We start from the raw sequence: 25,025 nt of genomic DNA, 5'->3' as shown, positions 1-25,025 counted from the left end.
CAGTGGCAGAAATAGCAGCTGCTTTAGCCGAAGCCCTAGTTCTTCTTCTTTTTGGTGGGGTTTCATTTTTCTGCTGCATTTTTCGTTTGAGAAGGGTAATAGGGATGTTATCATCAGAGTCATCGGTAGAAATACCAAGTATGGGAATGGATGGGTTGGTTCTATTGGGGGATGGAGTTGTTTCCGTGGGTATTTCTACTGCTGATTGTACATTTTCAGCAACTTGTGGGGGTGTTTGCTGGAGGACTTCCTCGGGCATTTGTTCTGGAATATCGTCTGTTTGCTGAGGGATTTCTTCGGGTATTTGCTCTGGAATGTCCTCTGTTTGCTGAGGGATTTCTTCGGGTATTTGCTCTGGAATGTCCTCTGTTTGCTGAGGGATTTCTTCATCCTGCTGAGGTATGTCCTCAGCTTGGTGAAGAATTTCCTCTTCCTGATGAGGAATTTCCTGTTCTGGCTGAGGGATTTCTGCCTCTTGATGGGGATTAATGGGGGGTGGGGGGTTATTTAAGGCGAGGCCTCTATTTATCAACAATTGAGCTAGACGGTGGTGTTTCAAGGAAAGAAGCGGACGCTTTGCGTTGACAGTGTAACGTGACATATTTTTAAGACATCCCAATAGATAATATGGCATATTTATCAACTGACCATTCCTCAAGTGATTCAACAAGACGAAATCGTGCTGGTAAATTACCTGGTACCGGCCTTCGCACGTCAGGTATTGCTTCACAAATTCAGCAACTTTCGGCCACGGTTGAGGTAATGACTGAAGTGCTACGCCTCTGCCCTTGGGTTCCACCTGCTCGCCTGGTTGAAGAAAATCCTGCTGCGCATTAAGGATCAAGTGCTTCCTACTGAACCACCGTGTGCCATTAGCTGGTAGCCCAGTAACTTGGGCTATGACTTCCTCCGTGACTAGGATTTGAACTCCCTGAACGACAGAAAATCCCTCTGTTAAATTGCATGCAAACTCGAGGACTTGCTGTGCGTCAAAGTTTGGAAGTCTCCTAAAATAATCTAGCCATCCCGCTTGCAGAAAGATTTGATAAACCTCGGGATAGAGCTCAAGAAGTGCTGTTGTGCCAGGTTCGTATGTGATGAGATTTCCTCCCATAGCTGCTGTTTCAGTGAAAATTCTCAGTTCAGAGCCGAGCTTCCGAGTTCAGTTTAGAGTAAATCGTTGCAAATGGTAACATGCCGTGATGGGATGACTTTTACATATTACCGGGAGAGTTAAGGGCGGCGGCAGTTGGCATACTATACAATTATGAGAGCGCTTTGGTAATCCCCCCCAAAAGCTACGCGTAAGTGATATGATTGGAAGTACAATTATTCGGTAGTCCTATCAACATCTCCACATTAACTATTATTTAATGTCCATACATAATCATGCATACCTTTATGTTTTACCTTTTTGGTTGCTGCGTCGAAAAGTCTTGTCTTATCTTTTGCTGGATCCATAATGATTAAAGCGGGTCTAAAAGTATGAGAATACCGGCAATTTTTAATAATAATGACGGGAAGTAATGGTGGAGAATTGTAATCATCATAGTGTATGGCTGGTTCTTTTGGTAGGAAATGGTTTATTTTATAAAAACTCATTTCTTTGGGGGCTGAAGTGGAGAGACTGGTGCTTTTATAAATGAGAGAAATACTGAAAAAGGTATTACGGGATCGGGAAGTGGTGTTGCAGCAACGGGGATTGGTGTTGCAGCCACTGGAAATGATGTTACATCAACGGGAAAAGGTGTTGCAGCAACAGGAAGTGGTGTTGCAGCAACGGGAAAAGATGTTGCAGCAACAGGAATTGGTGTTGCAGCAACGGGAAAGGGTGTTGCAGCAACAGGAAATGGTGTTGCAGCAACAGGAATTGGTGTTGCAGCAACGGGAAATGGTGTTGCAGCAACGGGGCTCCCAAGTCCGCAAAGTGATTCCTTTGAAGCTTTTGTTCTCAGCTATTTTCCAAAGCTAAAATCTGCAAAATACTGAAATGTAATATGGCAACCCTTGGCAGGGATTATTAGTTGAAAAGAATATCTAATCTAAAAATGCATAAATAAATAGAAATTTAAGTGCCTTGAGGGACAGCAAGTTCCCCTAGGAAAGCATAGTGTTTAATTGCCATGCAAGTGGCTTTAAAATCTTCTTTAGAAACAGGCCGGTGATATAAACGGAGTCGATACCCATTCACTAGTAGTGGTGTTCTGCTATCATCGATTGTTAAAAGTCTGACTGTCCCATTTGGAAAAACAGCATCCACTTCATAAGGCCCTAACCACCTTGTTCTTAACTTACCTTGGAAATTCTCGAAACGGGAGTCATAGAGTAGAGCCCAGTTACCTTTCTGGAACTGCTTTTGCTTGATGGTTCTATCATGCCACCTGCTTCTTTGTTGCTGTATCATGGTTGTTTGATGGATGGCATCCAGTCTCTTCTCGTCCAATTCTTGAAGTTGCTGCAACCTGGCTGTCTGGGGTTTGAGTGGCATTTCATCCCTGTGATTAGGCTGGCCCATTCTTTGACAGCTATCACAGGCCTTCACATATTTCCTTGCATCTTTGAAGAGTGAGTACCTTGTGTGTTGTTCTTTTATCTGCAAAATGCCCTCCACAAGGGCCATCGTGACAAGCTTTTAGTACATCATAAATTTCATCTTCACCAATGCACCTCCGGATTTCTTGATCAATTCCTGTATGGAAAAGACACCCGCTTATCCAGTTGTACCTAGCACTTTGCTGGATGATCTTTCTTTTTTCCCTGTGTGATAGGTGCGACGGTAATTTTCCTGCAACTAAATAATTGGCAATGTCTGCATACCAAGGTGAGTGAGCAGATACTGCAAATAAATATTCATCAGTAAAAGAATCATCTACTGGAATATTTTCATCAGTTTTTAATCGAGAAAGGAAATCAGCAACTACATTTTCCTTTCCTGGCCTATCTACATTTGTGATGTCAAATTCTTGTAATAATAATAACCATATGGTGACTCGGTCATTTGTAATTGATTTATTCATCAAATATTTAATGGTCGAGTGATCAGTATGCACAAAAGTAGTGTAGCCAGTAATATAATGTCGAAATTTATTGATAGCATAAATGACTGCTAGGAATTCCTTCTCAGTGACTATATAATTCAATTCAGCTGGTGTCATATTCTTACTGATAAAATAAATGGCATAGGGAAGACTATTTTCTTCCTGGCCCAAGAGAGCTCCAATTGCAGTATCTGAGGCATCAGAGGATATATGAAAGGGTAATGCCCAATCAGGTCCTCTCAAAATGGGAGCTGTAGACAATTGATGTTTAAGTTCATTAAATGCTTTTTCACAATCATCAGTCCACTTAAATTCAACATTTTTTTTTAATAACACAAATAGAGGAGAAGCTATTTTGGAAAAATTCTTAATAAATCTTCTATAGTATCCAGCATGTCCTAAAAAGCTTCTTACATCAGTTTGTGTTTTGGGGATAGGGAGGGTCTGAATTACCTGTATTTTGGCTGGATCGACTTGAATTCCTAGGAATGAGATGAAGTGACCCAATACAATACCTTGATTCATCATCATATGACATTTTTCAGTGCTTAAGGCAAGGTGTGCTTCTACACATCGCTTAAGTACTTTTTCAAGATTCTGCAGTGCATCCTCAAAAGTCACTCCATAAGGGGTAAAGTCATCCATAAATATTTCTAAGGAATCATTTAGCATATCAGAAAAGATCCCTATCACTGCTCTTTGAAATGTTGTTGGAGCATTACATAGCCCAAATGGAAGAACCTTGTAAGCAAAGGTCCCCCATGGGCTAGTAAACGTGGTCTTGTCCTGGTCTTGGGGTGCAATCTTAATCTGATTATATCCACTAAATCCGTCCAAAAATGAAAAGAATTTCTTACCTGCCAAATTATCTAATACCTGATCAATGAATGGTAAAGGGAAATGGTCTTTCTGGGTGGCTTTATTCAAAGCTCTATAATCCACACATACTCTCCATTTGCCATTTTTCTTGGGTACAATTACAAGTGGGGAAACCCACTCACTATCAGATATAGGGTATATAAATCCTGCATTCAACAGTTTTTGAAGTTCCTCCTTCACAATTTCCCTTAGGTTGGGATTCATCCGCCGCTGGGGTTGACAGACTGGCCGGGATCCCTCTTTAATATAAATACGATGGGTGCATAGCTCAGGAGAGATCCCCTTCATGTTTGTATAGTCCCATGAAAATGCTTCTTTATTTTCCCGGAGTAACTTTATTAACTGCTGTTTTTCATTATTAGTTAAGTTAGGATTTATATTTAATGTTTTGCCAGGCTCAATTTCTATTATTGTACTTTTGGAGGAGCTGCCTACTATTGTCTGAGATAAATTTTTAGCTTTCAGGTTCTGTTGAGATTCAGATTCCAAGATTGCAGTGAAGTGATTATACATTTCTGGGCTGACCGAAGAAGGTTCAGAAATGAAGCTGCTGATTAATTCATCTTCGGTAGAGTCTTTGAAAGTTAAAACTTGTCCGATAGTCAAGATAGGTTGGGTTTCTTCATCCTCATAATCTATCCATACAGAATTGTCATTATTAATCATGGGTGTAGCATGAGGATAAAGGGTAAGCTGTTTGGTTTCCTGCCCATTAGAGATGGTCATTGATCCTGATCTACAGCTAATGAAAGCATCCGTTGTAGCTAGCCAAGGTCTTCCTAGAATCAGTGGATGACCCCCCAACTTTGTTTTAGTTTGTAACACCACAAAATTAGCTGGGTAATTCCAGGATTATACAGAAATTATTAGATCTTCAATGACTCCTTCAGGTTTAATTGTAGAGCGATCAGCCAACTCTAGGATGGTTGGAGTTTCCCTAATAAAGTTTTTTAACTGCAGTAGTTGTGCTGTTTCAAGTGTCATAATGTTTATTGCAGCACCTAAATCTACTAGAACTTTAGAGACAAAAGTTTTTCCAACCTGAACTGTTACTGTAGGGTGACCAAGGTCACCATATTTCACAGGAGGATCTTTTTCTGTCATTAAAGCAGTCAGCTCACCCATCACATGAACTGTGAGGGGGTCCTTAGTTTTTCTTCCAGGTTTCTTTATGCAAATATCTCTAACAGTCCTAGCATAAATGGGAACATCTCTTAACGCTTGCAATAATGGAATTTTAACGTATAAATTCTGTAGTTTGCCTAAGAGGTTAAAAGCAGGTTGCTCAAGTGTTTTGGTGAGAGCCAGACGTTCAGGGAATGGCAGATCTGTTGTTTGAGTATTATTGTTAGATGCTGATTCGACTGTTTCAGCATTATTGTTAACTGGTTTTTCTTTTCCAACTTCCTCTTTATCAGAGTCAGTAATGTCATCAATGATTGGTTCAACAACTCTCCCTGAGCGAAGATGGATATCGTTACATTGCATGGGGGAGACAGGCTGATTTTGAATATCAATTTCTTGCAAGGCTTTATTATTATTTGGGTTGGGGTTGGGTTGCACAGGCAGCTGTGGTCTAATTGCTTGGTTATTCGGAGGAGTGTTGGATGGTAAAGAAAGAGACTGTTGATGCTGAGGAAATGGCATCTGCTGGGCTGCCCAGTTTGGATTCCATTGATTAAAATACGATTGCTGGGGAGCCCAAGGATTCCATATGGTAGGATCAGGAAAAGGAAGACTTGGTTGTTGCATGGGTAGAAAATTCATCGTATTAAAGGGTGGGTACTGCATTTGGTTCATGGGTGGGTAATTTGTTTGAAAAGGAGAATGATTATTCCAACGATTAAATGTTGTGTTAGAATTCATACCTTGTCTTTGTGGCCATTGCCTCCTCTGTGTCATCAGGTACACTGCTTCAGCTTCTTCTTCGGTTGACTGCAATGCTGCTTTTATTCCCGGCAGAGAGGGGCATTGCTGGGTCTCATGGTCCTTTTCACAGATCGTGCAGATTGGTATCTTATCTAGTGGGCATTCCCTGAGTGGGTGCTTTTCTCTGCATTTAGAACAAAAAATAGCTAGGGCAGCTTCTGCTTCTGCCTGTTTCTTTTTTACCTGCAGAGCATCAATTTGTGAAGCAAAGGAGCTTAACATCTCAGTTTTAAATTCTTCCAACAAATTACCTATTTCAGCCCTTGTTGCTCCTCCACTTGCTGACTTCTGGACTCTTGAATATACATTGTCCCTGCTTTTTGATCTGCTTACTGCTCCTCTTGAACATCTCATGCAGAGGTTGATGATTTCATCAAATGGTTCTTTGGAAATGTCCCCTTTTCCCAGCATATTCAACATGTCCAAGCAGTCATCTCGTACCCCTTTCAGCAATATTGTTTTCAGAATATCTTTACTCATGGTAGGGTGGTCAGACCGCTGCAGATTATACTGCAGTCTTTCCACAAAGTCCTCCAAATTCTCGTCCTCCTTCTGAACCATTTTAAACAATTCTTCCTTCCTTTCTCTTGTTCGGCAGTAGTCCTGATATTTGGCCAGAAAGCTTTCTTTTATCTGATCCCAGGTAGTGATTTCTTGAGCTCCTAAGCTCATAAACCACCTTAACGCATTCCCTTTCAGTGTTGCTGGAAACAGTTTTAGTTTCTGATTAGGGCTCACATAATCATAACTCCTGCATAGTATATCGAATTCAAAGAGGAATTCATCCGGGTCTTCAGAGGATAGCCCATGAAAGTTGGGTAATGCTGAAAGTGGAATGTTCTTCATAGGGTTTGCTCCTCTCGGGAGCTCCCCAATAGGGAACTCCAGAGTAGAGAGTGAGTTTTCCCCTCTTCCTTCTGCTCTGTTTTCCTCCATTGGTCTTTTTCCTGAATCGCTTGCTTTATCTTCTGTATCTTCTGTTTCTTCAGGTTCTTCTACCGGTTCCTCAGTGTATTCTGGTACTTCCAGCTTTCTTTCAGGTCCTAGTACTTCCTCCGTCTGTCGATCTGTTTGTGAGGAATGCTGGATCTGAGGTCTCCGGGAACTCGTCCTCTGTGATGTCTCGGCCTTGGAGATAATTTCGTCAATAAATGTTTTTCTTCCTCCTCCGCCCTTTCCGCCTATGAAATTAGGTTTCCTGCGTCCTTTCATGCACCTGTTATTCTTAAAAAGAAATCATTAATGCTTTTTAAAAATCTCTAGTCGCCTTCCCCGGCAACGGCGCCAAAATGTTGGCTAGTTGAATTATTTATTGATTAAACAGTCAAGTACCACATTAATTTGTCAACCTGGGAAAGTCTTTTATTTCAAAGGCTACCGCGTGCTGTATGCACTTAATTCTAAAAGCATTAAAAAGTTGTAGTATACACGATTCTGTTTTTGACAAAACTCCTTACTCTATGTTATAACAGTATATTGCAAAAATGAAAGCAGTTAACTAAGAATACAAATCTGAAAAGAGAAGTAATGGCTACTCTGTTAGCAGAGGACCAGGACCCTATCCTCAGTATAAGGATGTTCAGCACCTGCCCCTATAACCAGATTTCTAATACACACAGCAATTCTAATTCACTGGTGAAGTATTCTTTTACAGCTTCAAGCAATTAACAAAACAGAGTACCAGCAAAAAGGAAATTATCAGAGGTAATGCTACAGAATCCAAACAGAGTACCAGCAAAAAGAAATTACCAAACACACTTACACACTTGACAGAAAATAAATGGGTGAATCTTGTGAGGAAGGTGGGCCCTGTCCCTCTCACAAGATTCCCCAGAACACAAATGCTGGATTAGGTGCTCAGAACAATTTTCTATTCATCTGCCAAAAGGTCCAGTTACAATAAAAATTCAAACTTTTCTGTTTGTCTTTCAAAATTTCCCTTACAACTTGTTCCCCCCCCCCCCCCCCCCCTCTCTAATGTAGATGTCTCCTCTTTATAGAGGAGACATCTATTACAATAGACTGTCATAGTTCATTCAGTTAAACCTTTTTGTCAAAAATAAGAAATCCATCCTTGTTACAGGATGCTGTTACAACAGTGTGACAGTGTATTCTTTCTTGGGTCTCTTACTGTTACACAGCTGGTAACCGAACTTCAACCGTCTTCTTGGAATCCTCGCACTATCCTTTGCCGCTTCCCCATTGTTGCTGGTTTAGTAAACTCATGCTGTTCCTGATGTTTTTAGCAACTGCAACCGTGTTTTACCCTTTTTGGACAGTTGTTGATCGTGTTGTGTCAGCATGGAACTCTGGCGATCTTCTGATAGTTGCCGTTTGTTATTTCCGGAATTCCAGTTGTTGCAAAATAACATTTCCCTACTTTAGTTAGTTGTTGTTGCTAGTGCTGTAGCAACTGCGTAGTTGTTGTTTCTGGTGTTGCAGCAACTGCGTAGTTGCTGTTTCTGGTGTTACAGCAACTATGAATTATAATTTCTGCAGACTTTAGACAGTTCAACGGTTACTTAGCAACTTGGTTAACTTTTCCAAAGATAAATATAAAGATAACATGAATATGTAATGAATAATTAAACACATAGTCATCCGGAGAGTTACTTTATACCTTGGGGTGATTAGGTCATTATGTAATCAAAGCTTTCAACTTATGAACTGAAAAAGGGTAATATTATAGCAAAAATACAAGGTCAAAAATGGTCAATTTGGAGTCCTAACAATGATGGAGGAGTTCAACATTCAATGCCACCGACGTTGAGGTACATAAAGGGCTTCATGTTCTTGATTAAATGTCATTTCCATACCCTCATACCTCAAAGAATCCGGTAAAAACATTGCAATATCCCTGCCAATCATGAAATCCTGAAAACTATTCAGTTTTGTTGAATGAGATCTATAAATCTACTTTCTCCATATGAAATCCACTGAAGTTGGAATCACTCTCAAACATCCTGAAATAATTAAAGGCAATGTTAAAAATTGAAGTAAAAGGATATCATTTTCATCATTTTAATTTAAGAATTTAATATTACCATTAATTACTAGGATACTTATCTCACGAGATGAATCATTGGAAATGAAAACAATAGATTGACCCTTGTTTGCTTGATCGAAAATATTCGCAACATCATCACAGCTCAATATCTTAACCCAAATTTTAAAATAATGGTTAAACGAGCAAAATTTTGGTTATAAGTTGAAACAGACAAAGATAGGGCAATAGTTTCTAAATTATCTCAATAATTACCTAAATTATTGTGATAATTTCAAAACAGAAACTTATTGTGATAATTAATGCGATATTATTATCAAGGTTGGTATTGGTCTTATTATCACAATAATTTTGATATTATCGCAATAAGTGCAACATTACCAAATACACAAAAAGTATGACACCTAAGGTTGCTCACAAATAAAGGCTTCTTCTCGTGTTTTGTCCTTCAATAAGTTACCATAACATCTATTTAGAATATAATGCAACGGTATTGCATGCCTCTTCTCAAAGGCACATGGGCAAATCCTTATTGTGGACCATAGCTTTGGTTGTCTTTATGATGGATCAATTATTGCTCTTTATGACCCAAATATTTACCATGTTGTTGGGTACTTTCAACGACCTCTTGATCCCTACTTCCGTACAAAGGGCATCAAAGTCCTTGAAGGTTCACTCTCCTTCATTTTCAAACCTCAATAACTTTATCTTATGACCTATCTAACTCTCAACCAAAGCTTTGAATTATGTGAACTCGTTGAAATTTTTATTCTTAGTCTTCATAAAATAAATTCAAGTCTTTCTAGAGAAATCTTCAATAGAGGAAATATAGTACAAACTACTTAATGAAGTTCAAGACATTAGTCCACATATATCTAAATGAATTAGATTATGCATTTCTCTCGATCCATTCTCATTGCTTGTGAAAGTAGTTGTAGGTTGCAGTATGCTTGTCAAGTACCCCTCAATGGTTCCACAAGACTCCAACAATGTACTAGTTCCCAATTCACCCCCCTCACCCTCATCCATCAAACTCAACATAACTTGACCTTGTTGGGCTCTGTGCCCAATCTCTCTCTCAACAAGTTTTTTAGTTGTACACCTTTCCAGTCTTGGATAGACTCATTTAGTATTTTGTATTACCATCCCTTTTGTCATAATTTTATACCTTTGTTCTAATGTTATACTTCTGTAGGTTTCTTTCTTTATATTATTTTCAACATTTTCAAGGAGTTGCTCCTGCACTGCCAGATTCTTGAAGTTTGCAAAAGTATTTCTTGTAGAAGGTCGTGTATTTGATTGTTCCATTATCCACATACCACCCATTGTCATTTTGTTACCCACCAAAGCGGGTAGACCATAGGAGGAAGTTTTCCTCCTAAATTTGATAGTTGAAAGGCCTTGTCAGCCACCATTAGATGATGATATGCCATGTGGCTCTGCCACTTGGATCAGCCATGTGCCTCTCACCATCCGACATTGACACTTGGAGGAAGGTGGGTTGTTATTCAAAAGATACTTTGATCATTTTGCAATTTGATGCTTATACTTGTTTGTTTTGGGCATTTAGTATGGATAACAAGGTGATATGGAAAATTGCAAGCCTAACTAAAAATTGATTTGGAAAATTAATCTTTAACCCTAGTCTAGTGGGACCTCCCTTAAGTCCCTTTTGGTTATAGGAGAGGCATTATCTCGAAAGCCATGATTGAGATAGTGTATTCCATTTTCCCTATGACATACTTGATACCTTCCATGCCACATTACAAGCCCCATTTCTCGCCTCCATTCTTCGTGTACAATGTGTAATTGGTTATTGGGGATTTAGCACTCACATGTTCATGTACCTTGAGTAGGGCCTAAAAACTTGGCCCTAAGAAGTTGATGCAACTAAAAGAAAAGAAAAAGCATATCATGGCCATGGTAAAATAAAAGAGAGAAAATCAAAATGAAAAAGATGGTTGGGACATAAAGATTAGCACATGGGAAAAACCCTAACATGAGCTCTACATACCTCATATGGTCATCACGCGGTTCCTGAACATGTGATGCTCCATTACATCAAAAAGGAACCCTTGCATGTCCCAAATTTAATGAGCGATGAATCAACTCATCTTAAAGGGGTAATAAAATTGATACATCGTACAAAGCAAGCTTCAACCCTTGAGCTATAAGCAGTAATACAAGGAATGATCAAGAAGAAGTAAAAAGCACACAAAAAGGGTGGAAAAATCAAGGCTGAGTTGGTAACTCATGCATCCATGAATGCTCCCTCCTCACATCTATACTCCTAGGATGTCGATGCCCCCATCAGCTAGTTCCTTTAACCATGGCACTTGGCCATGAAGTCTTCTCTCCTCCATTGCCACATTATTATTCACTAACACTTATCAATTGAAGGGTGGACTAGGGAACTATTACTTCCCCTTAGGGGCTAGAAGCACCTAATAGGGTTGAATTTTAGCCACCCATACCAAAGGAGAAAACACATTTGCGAGATCTTGGTCTCGATTTTGGAAAGGGATCCTTGTTTGAAGTATTAAATTTCCATTAGAATTCAAGTTTGGTTCACTTAGATGCATTATTAATCTTATTCCCTGATGGATGGTTGCTTTCACTAGAATCCATGTAGTTCTTGATAGGTGGTTCAACATCCCAAGCCCTGGGCACCCACTCCACAGGTACCTAAGCCCTTATAGAAGTACAATGGCCAAAGCAAGTGTAGTATTGAGAGATTGGAGCCTCCCACTAGCACTAGCAGATGACACATGTTCCAGAGTACCTCCAAGACCAAGGATGTTGGTTTTCTTTGACCTAGTTTTGAGGTTTCTTTAGGATTAAACCATTAGACCTAGTATGCCCCCAATGTATCCTTGACACAACCTGGTAAGAAAGAGTTGTTGCACCAAAGGAAGCTCTAACGCTAGAGAGAAGGAGGCTTTATTTAACAATTGGAGACCCATGGAGACCACTTGATGGCACCCTAATTGCAATTGGGACCCCAAAGGAGATATTGCGGTGGATTTGAGGGCTATCCCTCAAATTTTGGATCTTTCAAACATCTACATACATTTTGATAGCTCAAAACACCTTGCATAACATTTTGAGCCCTAATTGGGCATGACGTCATCATTTTGAGAGACTATGACTAACACATGTGTTGAGAAATCTAGGGTAGACAGTTAAGGTGTTTATTAAATTGATTTCTCTGCAATTCTTGACATTTTCTTGGGAGCTATATTATAGTATTAACATTATTGTTTAGTTATGTTCATCATCAAGACAAATCCCAACAAGAAGATCATAATTCAAACACAAGAACATCGGATGTAGGATGCTAACTAGGGCCAAAACCTCTCCTAGAGAGGAAAACCACAAAATTATTTTTGTATATACTTTCATTGAAGACATTTCCAAGAACTTGACCTCGGCCCAAGACAAAACATTCCAAGGGATGAGCCAGCTAAACCCCAAATAATAACTTTGCAAAACCTGGACTGAGGAAACCCTAGTTCCTCCAAGGAACTTATACGTGTGAGCAGGCAGAGACAAAAATAAACTTATTTTTTGTAGAATTTCTTGTACATTCACAAGCTCATACAATTTACTAAAGCACAGGACAAGAATGTACTTCTACTTTCAACAAGCAAAAGTCGATAGATTGATGAAAACAATATGAACAAGAAGAAGATAAATCAATGGCACATAACAAAATAAGTATTTGGGGAAAGCCTCAGCCCAAAAACCCCTACTATTTATATTGCATTAATAAGAAATCCAAGATGAGAATACAATGCTTATTCTCACAAGAACAATCCATGCACAAGTATAATTAATCTCTCAGCTCACAAGCTAGCTCAAGCCAAACCTCAGCCTCTTCTGCTGCTCTTCAAGCCCTTATTTCCTTGTGTAATTCCGATGGTTGAATAGCCCATATTAATGGGAATCCAGCGCTTCCAAAACTGCGCAATTGTAATTAGGTCCTCTTCCTAGTTGCATGCATGATATTTACAACTCAGTAAATCATACAGTTGATAGTACATTGTCCCTACACTCTGTTAGCGCTTGAAATTTCACCTCAGGCTGAGAAAGGTAAACCTCAAGGCTACATCAAACCATTTAGCCTCGTAGCTAGCCCTACGGGGCAGGAGAAGGCTCTCTCCGGTCAATCTCGGCAGATCTTCAATGGGATGAGATGACCAACAAGGTAACACTGATATTAGGCTAGTAAACTGATCAAAAGGGTTGATTTGGGGTTTTTTGGGTTTTTGGTGGCAAATTGAGGAATTGCAATTTTGGGTGCGGGGATTGGACACAGTTTCTGCAGGGGGTTCCTTGGGGCGAGGTAGGAAACAGTATTGATGCCTTAACTTGAGATGGATGATCAGGAATGAAAGATGAGGAGCTAAAGAGAGCAAACAATGACTTTGAATTCCCTTTAGACAGTAGAAAACATGGAAATTAAACAAATTTAAAAGCAGAGCATGGCTAGCATGAATTCATACTTTAACACTTCATTTGTTTAATGTGCAGCAGTAAAGAAAGGAAATGAATCACATAACAAAGCTTACAAGAACATGAAGAAACACACCATCAACACATGAGTCCACAAGAATCCCAAAGATGACTGCAAAACCCTGGTCTTCCTTAGCCAAAAATTGCAGAGATACAGTGAAAATATACAATGATAGCTTCTCCCTCAAGAGTCCAACCTTCCAACCCCTGAAAATGATTAAGAAAATACATAATATAGGCAAGCCAACCTCTTCCCTTGCCTCTAGGGGTCGAGCTCATCCTTCTAGGAGCTGTTTCAACTAATTCTAAACTGAGCACTAAAATCTAGGCAGTCAAAACAACTTGCCTCTATAAGCTAGGAAACCAATCCATTCATTAAATATTTACCCTTGACATGAATGAATCTTCTAGAAGTGTTAAACAAGAGTAAAAGTGTCTTAGAGTTACAATAATTACATCAAAGATAATCATCTTCAACCCCAAAAAGTCAAACTGAGTCAAATCTGCGTTTTCTGGGCTGTACAATGCAATCTGGCAAAGTCTGCTCAACGGGTCGCGCCCCCTGCTCAACGGGTCGCGCCCCTTTGGAGCTCTGTTTGGGGCACTTGCAGGTGTCATAATTGGGTGCAGGATAGCTCGTTGGAAAGGTCTGTGAGTCTACTTTCCAACCCAACTGGAATTTTTGAATTTGGAGGTCATTTGCCCAGTCAAAACTCAATTCTCCCAAGACTGCTTTCTGCAACTCAAAAAAGGGGCAAAAAGTCAAATTTTGCATGTAATTTGACCTTCTGGAGGCCCAAAACTCCATAAAAAATCAAGTCCATCCATGGGCATATGTAATTTTGCATGAAAAATCTAGAAATGCTGATTTTTTGCAAAAAGGAGTTGCCATGACAAAGGGTCTCACCGAGGGTGAGACCCGTTGAGGAGCCAAAACCTGTAAATTTCCAAAAATTGCCAAAATTACCCAAAATTTTCAGAATTTTTTGGGATTTGAGCTGTGGCTAGGCTAATGAGTGCCATGATCTTTGAGTGAAGCCTCAGCCAAGATACGGAGGGGATCGGGCCTCTTTCTCCTTTTTTGTGCCTTGGCCAACCGCCTTGGATCCGGCGATTGTAATTTTGACATTTCTCTAAAACCATGACACCTGTGCAAAAAGTGAAGGAGGTTTTTCTTCTTTGGCATGTTTTGGACAAAAACCTCTCTTAGTTTTCCAAAATTCATCTTTTATTGCTCTGGAACATCATTTGAGTGCGACTTGTCCCGATGTGTGAAACAAGGAATTTTGTCGAAATGGAGCGAAATGAAGGGGATAGGGGGCTTCTAAATTCTTGGGGAAATTTTTGGGAGTGGGGAGGGATGTTAGGAAGCAGGGGAAAGTGGAATCTCAGAGATTGAGTGAGGGGAAGGGGTCCAAAAGGGAAAAACACAGGCCAAACCTAGAAAATTGCCAGGTTGTAGCTAGAAACTAGGGTTTGTGCAAAAATGAGGAATTTGGCGGATCTAAGGGATGGGAAGTGTTTGATAAGGTACTTTAAGGATAGGGAAAGGTGTATGAACATCAGGAAACAAGTTTTGCCGGTGATTTGACCATCCAAGAGAAATTGCCTTCAAAACCCTAGGAGAGGGAAATGACCTTGCCTAGGCACAACTGAAGCATGAATAAGGTGTAACATGACCCAATGGAACCTAATATGATGATAGCAACCCTCTGAATGATGATAGGCTCAGCTGAATGATGACAGGGACTGACATTTGGACAACTTTGAAAAGTTTGAAAGCAAACCCTAGACCTAATGCCTAGTGACCAAATTTTGCTTGAAGACTTACTGAAATGACAAAATTTGACCTTGACACTTCAAAATCACTTTGTAAGAGCACGTTTGATCACTGGAGGAAGGCTGGAAAGACTGACACTAACACACTCTAGTCTCAATTGGGTCTTTCTCAGAACTAACATGCATGAGTTTCCGATGAGTGAATCTTTAGTTATCTAGAGTAGCACTTGTGGATGTACCAGTGCACTAACTGACTACTAATCCAATAAATAGTTAGAACTCAGTAAACTGAGTTATCTAATTACAACTCAATCTAAACTCATATTGGACCCCTAAAATTTAGGGAAAACATATACATGACTACAGAAAGACTTCCAACTCGAAATTCCTAAGCTAATTAAGTTAATTAAACTTAATTCACTATTTATAAGTTGTTATGAGAATATAATTACAATTTAATTCTCAATTTAATTCAAGGACAAATTAAATTGGAATTTATGGATTATATTTTTAACATTTCTTGTTGTTATTTTCAACATTTTCCCCCTTCGCTAGGCTCCATAGAAGTTCGCTTCTCTTTCTCTTCTTTGTAAGATGAGGCCCACCTTATATTCTTCACTAGGATCATAGATATATCTTGATGGATGTGTATATCAAATGAGAGGAGGCTTCTCCTTATATAGGCTTCCTTGAGGGTGAATTAGGCATGTTTAGGCTGAGTTTAAGAAGGTTGGCCGACCCATCTCTTGGAGGCTTTTAGACACAACAAATTACAATAATATTTTTTCTTCTTTGTTACATGGGCCCTCCAAGGGCTAGACCATGACCTTGATTCTTGACCTGACAACAAGACTCCTAGAGAACTCAATGGGTGCTTTGACCTAGACCACAACATGATGGGCAAGAAACACATTTTAATAAACTAATATTTTATTTTTACAAATATTTTCTTCTCTTTTCTTTTGACAAGTACATCAATAATTACATCAAGTCATGACTCATGTACAAATTATGAAGCCCAACACTAGTTATATTTCAACACTCCCTCTTAACTAGGGAGGTATTCATTATTGACCATAAGTACAAGGACAATACTTCCGTTAAATCATTCTCATAAGAAGAGTGATATTGGTAAGCCGTCTTAAGCATCAACATTATGACCATTATACAACCAACATTGTCAACATAACAAGGCATTGACTAACACACTATACATCTCAATAGATTAGTGCATAACGTTGGGAGGTTTTACGTGGGACACCACACTACCTCTTAAGGCACATACCCCATGTGGATGTTCACAAGGTATGTCCTTCTAGGACCATTCCTGTCTTGGATTTACACATTCTCAAGGAATTTATTCTCTGACTACTCTCACCCTTATTGGATGCCCTGCCTCATCCTCAAAGATTATCGGTCACCAGACTACTTCCTATCCCAGATTCCAATTCCTCAAGGAGTACCTAACTCAGATGCTTACCCAATCCTCCAAACACATTTATCTCTTCATGGCCTTCACTAAGACTTATAGTTGTTAGTCCTAGACTAGTGCATGACACATGAAGTAGAGAACCATATCTGTTACTCCCTCTCAACTAGGGAGAAGTGTTAATAATCAACTATTATGATAGTAGCTCTCAAGGCTCTATCGTCATCATCACACATGCTAACTTTCTTTGAACTTCACAAAGCCCTCTATATATAGTAGCATCATGTTATCGTAGAGCCTTTCTTCTTGATAACTTCTTCATAGGGCATAGGCCATCTTCTACATCACTTCCCTTCAAAGAACCATAGTGTTGAACCAACAATCATGTCATCCTTTTTCTTCCTCAAAAAGTAATTGTTTAGTTCACATCTAGATATCCTTCATACAAGTACCTCTTTCAAGTCATGCTTCTTTCAGGATCTTCCATCCAATCACATGAGTACTAGTTGTAGGTGACTTTCTACAACCCTATTTCATATCCCTAATTCAACTCAACCAGATGAGTTCAAAAATCAAAATGAACATCATATTAAAGTTACCTCTTTATGATAGCCATGTTTCATGTACTAATCTTCATAGAGCTTGAACATGGCTCCCTCTTTAACATGTTTATCAAACCATTTGCAACCTGCTATTATATATGTCCTTGTGGAGTACATCAACTCCTCAGACTAAGTACCAAGGCAACAACCCAATGGATTCATCATATCCTTCTTAAATTGAATCTTCTTCATATAGCAGGATTGAGCAGAACCCAATATATCATGTCTTTAACAACCTCAAGGTATTCCTTCAATATTCATTAGATCCTTTAGCGGAACATATCTTAGACAATCATCTAGCCTTGCTCCTTAGTTTCTGGTTGGGGTCCATCGTGTTGCAATTGAACCAACAAGGTTCTTAAGAGACCTACTCCAAAAACATATAGAATGGGTAACAATCTTCATGGTCATTCTTTCGAGCTAAAGAAGTCACTCCATTACATCATAAAGGAGGATCCAAAAATTATCCTTATTTGCAGCAAAATCAGTATATCGGGTAGTTGACTGCTATATAAAGTTCATGAATTCTTTCGTATGTTGTTATTAACTCTTCCACGCATCCACAGTCGCACAATGAATCTATCATAGTTCCCAAGGATCCAAGGGTCCTTACAGTTCCCTCCTTCCATCATGCTTGCCACGACAAATGATATGTTCATCTTTCTTCCTTTACTTCTTGTACCTGGAGCATACATTGACAAGTATGACCAAGCGAAGTATACTATAACAAAAGCATGATGTCAATCTTTCAATATGAGGTTACCATCAGACTTAGAGGTTGTACTCCTAGGGTTTTCAAGTGACAACCTTAAATCAAGGGTTCCATATCTAACTTATCAACCTTATCATGTATACTTGACATGAGCCCTAGATTGTGCACATACCCTAAAGACCAAAGGTTAGGGTTTTTTTGAGGGAATAGAGTTAGGGTTTTCCATATGACTAGGGTTTTACTTATGTTGTTGAAATTTTTTCAAATATCAATACCTATGTCAATAGTTTTAACAACAAACCCCATAACCATTAACTCCACAATATTTCATGTTGGACCCTTCATGAAAATATACTATACATACGTCAAGGTTACATACCTTTGTCGTAGTCGCCGACAATTCAAGATGTTGTGGATCCTTCATTGTTTTTCCTCAAGGTGTGCATCTTCACAGTAGTTATTTGCTTATATTTTCTTGCTTCAGGAACAATATACTATTTCTCTTCTACTTGTTTATCAGTGATGCACAAATCTAGAGGACTATTTGTAGCGATATATCAATTACCCATCAATTTCTAGAAGTTTCCAAAATGTTAACAATGATTGTCAACAAATCTTACCTTTTACAGTCAACAACTAATGTAACAAGAACCTTCCTTTAAAGAAATGTTCGTCATTAATCTCAAAACTATCTTGCACTTATGATGTCACTGTCACAAATATGTGATCTCACCTTTTGCTTGTAGTTCGTCCTTCTTTCAATGTGACAATTTTATTACTATAACCTCGAATTAGAATTTCAAAAATATCATTACTGCAAATCCAAAACACACATACCCTTTCAATGTTACCACAAGTCGGTTCATTATTTTACTTGGACTAAGTATATATATGTGCCCAAAAATCATAATTGTTATGCATAGACTTTTTGTCTTCTTATGCCATTGTCCAAACTACGAGCAAGGTAAGGAACCTTCTCTTATATGTGTAGAAACACTTATGCTTCTTCTCTGGTTGTACAAGGGACTATATGAGATTATATGCCTAATGTGTCATTTGTTCTAGGTTTCCTTCATGCACATAAATGTAATAGGAGTCTTAACTCCTCGTCCTTGGTGACTTAGGCTCAGATTGAGTCCTTTTGAAAATTGTTTATGCTTAGAACAAGAGGAGAAGCAAGCTCCTTCTTTTCTAGCCTTCATTTGCACGCTAATTATGCTCAAGATTTCGATGAAGAGTAGTTCGAACCTCCTGCTCAGGTATAGAGAAGACCTTTATATATCTTGTACATACGAAGGGTATAAGTTTTGCTTGATAGTGAGACGATGCTTCAGAACTTTGGTACTTTTGTCTTATGCCCAAAATATCACTTCAACAAATTTGTTCTCGGAACTAATATATGCATAGGTGTAGAAATAATCTTGGTGCCTCTTCTAATGAGGATTTTATGCACAGTACTATACACAGATATGCGAACCTTTGATAGAGGACTTGAGTACTTTCTAGGGCTATAAATATGTCACTTAATACCACAGAAACCTCAGGTCTTTGACAAGGGTTTTGGCTCTTTTATAGAGCTATGGTAGATGTTAACAAATAGGCCTTGACTACCTTGCAAAACTCTAATGGATTTACTAATCTATAGTGGCTGGAATATACATACTAGAGATGCAAAGATGCTCATATATTTCATACGTTTTTCAGACATTGAAATTACACCTTTTGACCTTCGCTTCATATGTTAATGAGTGCGGCTTCATAAGGTGATCATGTGCTCAGTATTTAGCTCAAAAATAAAATTTCTCAGAATGGATCGAAACTTGAATGACCACGTCCGTCTCAGAAAAAAGATCCTAATGCAACTCATTTCGTCAAAAACCGAGTTCGTATGAGAAAGTTATTGTGTTTTGATCGCTTTTCTAAACAAGTGAAATTTGCAAAAAAAATGGCCCAGTCACTGCACAGTAAGCAGTCTGTAATGCTAACGTGGTAGGTTACTAGGCATGGTCAATGTTGCTCAACGAAGAATCAGGGGTGGACAAGTGGCAATGTTTGGTTGGTTTGTACAAGGGTGTGTTGGCGCATTCTTATTGGTTCATTCCTGGACCAATGGAAGAATGCCATGTGGCAAGTCTCAAGGCCACCACGTGGCACCTCCCAAAGGTCGAGTTGTAGGTCTACACAGTGGAGCAAAATATATTAGCGGAAGTCGAGGTTGAACCCACTACCTTCCACACGCAAACCATATGCCTTAACCACTTACTCTACACCATGGTTCTTATCATGTTATATCTCCGCAACAAGTTAAAGTGTAAAGGTTTATGGGTTGGCAGTTAGGGGAGGGCCAACCCGCAGGCCAGCGCTCCCTCCATGTGAACACAACACAAAAAACCACAACGATTACGGTTATGAACTAATGGCTATCCAAACCAAAGCTTCAACGGTTCCGCAAGTGAACGTTGACACTGCAACATCAAACGGTTAGCTCTGATGGTTACGACCACAATAGTTGATGTGATGGTTATCGCAGGTGAACAACCCATTAAACTGTCAAAAGTTAAGACTGTAGTTTGCTCTAATTACAGGATTAAATTAATTAATCTGAGTTTAAAACAACTAAGCACGGTTTAACTCCCGAGCTTAATCTGGAAACGAATTTGGCGGTGCCCCCAAATTCGGGCCTGCCTCCAAAATTAGCGCGCTAACTGGAGTCATTCCAGATTTAGCAGAGCTTTTCTAGGAAAAGACTAACTGAGCCATAGAGAAGTCAATTTTCGACCAAATTGAGCTCAGAAAGAGGTGTTCTTGGCTAATTTGGACATTTTGAACACATTGGTGCAGGTATCAGGAGCCATAGAGCTTTGTAAAACAACATTTTTCCACATTGAGCTAATACAGAGGCCCAAGCCATGGAAGCTAGACCAAGGAGATGTAGCCCAAGAGGGGTGAACTCATTATTTTAAAGTGTATCTTTTATGGTTTATTGTACTTTGAATGTTTGTTGTTTAGTATTTGTTTTTGAAGCTATTTTTCTCATGAACATCACTTTAAACTTAAGGAAATTTACCTGTTTACATGCACAAACAACTAAGGAAACCTCAACACAACAAGCAATAAGCAAGCACATGTTCATAAATTTGTAATTGTTATTAGCACAACAAAATTAATCATACAAAAACAAATCAAGTTGGTATCAGAGCTAGGTTGAATTGCTTTATTGCTTGAGTTTGTGCAATTAGGGTTGTAATGGTTTCAAAATTGTGATGCTTACAAGGTTAAAGTTGCAGAAAGGAGAAGGGAAGCTATTGGTTGCAACTCCTGAGGTAATTCCCAGAAGAAGGAGAGCCACAAGGCCACAATCTCCACCACCCAAAGTTCCAATTTTAGCTACACTTGAAACTCCTCAAGTTTTTCCTTCAACTGAGATTGAAGAGGTACAAGCAATACCAATTTCTGAGCTTGAATCCATAGCCATTATGTCTGGATAAAGAGAGCCTGAAGGTCCCTCTTCATAAGAGGAATAATTCAAGAAAGCTTTCTTCACTTTAATTGAGATGGTTAAAGTCCTCTATGAAGAGAGGAACACTAGAATGGTTGGAGAGAGTTCTAAACCTCCAAATGGAGAAGGAAGCCCAGAGGATAAAAATTATGAGAAGAAGGATTCCAAAGGGAATGGTGGAAAGCCACCTGCATCTCCACCATCCCCATCATCTCACACAACATCATATTCCACTACCACCACTGAAACTACCCATACTCATTCAAAAACCCCGAAAGGAAAGACTCCATTAATTAAATTAGACATAAAATTCAAACTTCCCATGTACAATGGAGATATGAATGCAGAAAAGTTGGACAATTGGATTCGACAGTTGGAGGTATACTACAATATTCAGAACCTTCAAGAAGACGACATAAAGATCCAGTTGGCTTCATTGAGGCTAGAAGGAGCTACATTAGTTTGGTGGGAAGCAAAGGCTAAAGAGGAAATGAGAATCCATGGTAAGATATCTATTACTTAGGTTGAATTTGTTTCTACAATTAAAAAGACAACTTTATCCTTTAGCCTATATGCAAAAATCCATTATGAGTTGGCATAATTTTAGACAGCTTAAAGGCCAAACAATCCAAGATTATACATAGGAGTTTAGGAAAAGGGCTTTGTTTTTAGGAGTGAATTTGAATTCCCAAGATACACTGCTGAAATATATTGGGAGTTTACGTTCCTATCTGAAACATACTATTATTATGTTCAATCCAAACAACTTAGATGAGGTATGTGTGCAAGCCACACACCTTGAATCTAGAGGAAATAACATTCAGGAAGAGGGTAGTAAGAGGAATCCATTCAAGGGTAAGGAGACAGATAAGGGTGGAAAATGGAAGGGAAAGAAAAATGCAAGTGTGAAGAAAGAAGGGGAAAAAATCGCATGCAAACACCATTCCAAAGAAGGGCATCATGAAGCCCACTGATGGAAATTTCATCCTGAATTAAGGCCTAAGAAACAGAACAATAAGGGAAAACAAAAGACGAACGCTACCACACAACATGACCTTGGTTCATATTCTGGTGATGAGACCAAGATTTCAGCCATGACTACAAAAGGAAAATAAATTGTTGCAAGTACTAGTTCATCACATAGTCAAAACAACACTCCAAATGAAGAGTCAAGAATAGAGTTGTTTCATGTAAGAGTGATTTCAAATCATACAAAGATTGATGCATTGTTTGATAATGGGTCAAAATCAAACTTAATTTCATAAGACTTGGTTAAAAAACTAAACCTTGAAACTATACCTCATTATAAGCCATATCCATTGGGTTGGATAGTTAACAATGCAAACTTACAGGTTACAAGGAAGTGTTTATTCAAGTTTGCCATTACTGAAAAGTTCATTGATGAAGTTGAGTTAGATGTAGTTCCACTTGACATCTCAGGAATCATTTTGGGTAGTCCTTATTTGTATGATAGAAAAGCAGTATTTTATCACCATGACAACAAATACATATTTCTCAATAATGGGGTGGAGTACATAGTGAGAGCCCATCGCAAAAAGCTGAACATTTCTTTGGTTAATGCAGCACAGATGAAGAGACTAGTAAATGCAAGTAAAAATTTTGTGCTTCTCATGATCAAGAAAAAGAATGATATTGATTATGAATCTTTTGAAGGTTGTGATGATAAATTGAAATCTGATTTGTTTGATGTGGTAAGCAAGCATGGCGAGATGTTTCAGGAACCAAAGGGGTTACCTCCCAAGAGGGGAATTTAGCATGAGATTGAGTTGCAACAAGATGTTCCACTTCCTAACATTGGCATGCATCGCATGTCTATTATGGAAAGCTTGGAAATCAAAAAAGCAAATTCAAGAATTGTTGAGCAAAGGTATCATACGCCCATCTACTTTGCCATGTGGTTTTCCCATTCTCTTGGTGCCAAAGAAGGATGGAACTTGGCGCATGTGTGTGGATTTCCGTGCACTGAACAAAATCATGGTAAAGAATCGTTATCCACTACCAAAAATTGATGATTTTCTTGATCAGTTGAGGTATGCAAAGTATTTCACTAAGTTAGACTTATGAAGTGGTTATCATCAAGTTAGGATAGCTGAAGAAGACATTTGGAAAAATGAATTTAAAACTAAACAAGGATTGTTTGAGTGGCTTGTTATTCCTTTCGGTCTTTCAAATGCTCCAACTACTTTCATGAAGGTAATGAATGATGTATTGAGACCATTTCTAGATGATTTTTTCATTGTTTACTTAGATGATATTCTCATATTCAGCAAATCCAGAGATGAACATGTCATGCATGTAAACAAAGTACTTGATGTCTTGAGAAAAGAACAATTGTTTTTAAAGATGTCGAAGTGTGAATTTGGCAAGATTTCTTTGGTGTATTTGGGACACATTGTTGGAGGAGGTGAGATGAAGATAAACCCTTCTAAGGTCGAGGTCATTCTAAATTGGCCCAAGCCCAATATAGTTATAGAGATAAGAAGTTTTTTAGGGGTAGCACAACATTGGAGAAAGCTTATTGCTAATTTTTCTTCCATTGCAGCTCCATTACATGCATTGACACGTGTTAAGAAAGTCTTCCATTAGGGAGATGTACAATTGAAAGAATTTGATGCTTTGAAGCAAAAGATAAGTTCAACATTGGTATTAGCACTTTCAGATCTTAGACAACCATTTGAGATTTAAACATATGCAAGCGATTATGCTATGGGAGCAGTTCTTTTGCAACATGGTAAGCCCATTTCATTTCATTATGAAATCTTTAATGGAGCCCTAACTAACTATCCCACATATGAAAAAGAACTTTATGCATTGATACAAAGTGTGAAGAAATGGAAGCATTATTTGATGGGGAAGGAGACCATCATCCATACTGACCATCAACCATTGTAGTATTTATAGTCACAGTCAAAGTTGCAGCAGTCACGACATTTTAGATGGATGGGTTTTCTACAACAATTTCATCTGGTTATCACATAGAAAAAGGGAATATACAATAAGGTAGTTGATATGCTTTCAAGGCCTATTATAAATTCATCTGTTATACTCAAGCATAATTCTGTTTCACATGAAAGTTACATAGAACAATATGCAAATGATAGTGACTTTCAAGAAGTATATGCAAGTTTGAGTCAAGGAAACCAAATTGAAAAGTTGGATTATCATGTACATAACAATTTATTGTATCACTTGGGAAAGTTTTGTACTCCACAGGGAGAAAGAAACAGTTTCATAAGGGAGGCGCACACTTCATTGATTGCTGGACACTTTGGTGTAGGCAAGACAATAGTGAATCTTCAAAGGTATTGTTGTTGACCACACATGTTGGATAATGTTTCTCATTTCATAGGAGGATGTTCTTTATGTGCTACAAGTAAGCCTAGCAATAGGAAACTTGGTTTATACACTCCACTTCCGGTACCTTCACATCCATGGGAGAGTATCTCAATGGATTTTGTAGGAGATCTTCCATTGTCAAGGAAAGGTCATGACTACTTGTATGTAGTTGTAAACAGGTTCAACAATATGTGCATACTAACACCATGTAAAAATCAAATTACAATTGAAAAAACAACTCATCTTTTCTTCCAAAACATTTGGGTTCATTTTGGTCTCCCT

This window comes from Pinus tabuliformis, chromosome X (assembly GCF_031772625.1).
Source record: "Pinus tabuliformis cultivar Carrire ecotype Pingquan chromosome X, CPIR1, whole genome shotgun sequence".
NCBI lineage: Eukaryota > Viridiplantae > Streptophyta > Pinopsida > Pinales > Pinaceae > Pinus > Pinus tabuliformis.
Note: the sequence above shows the minus strand (reverse complement) of the source record.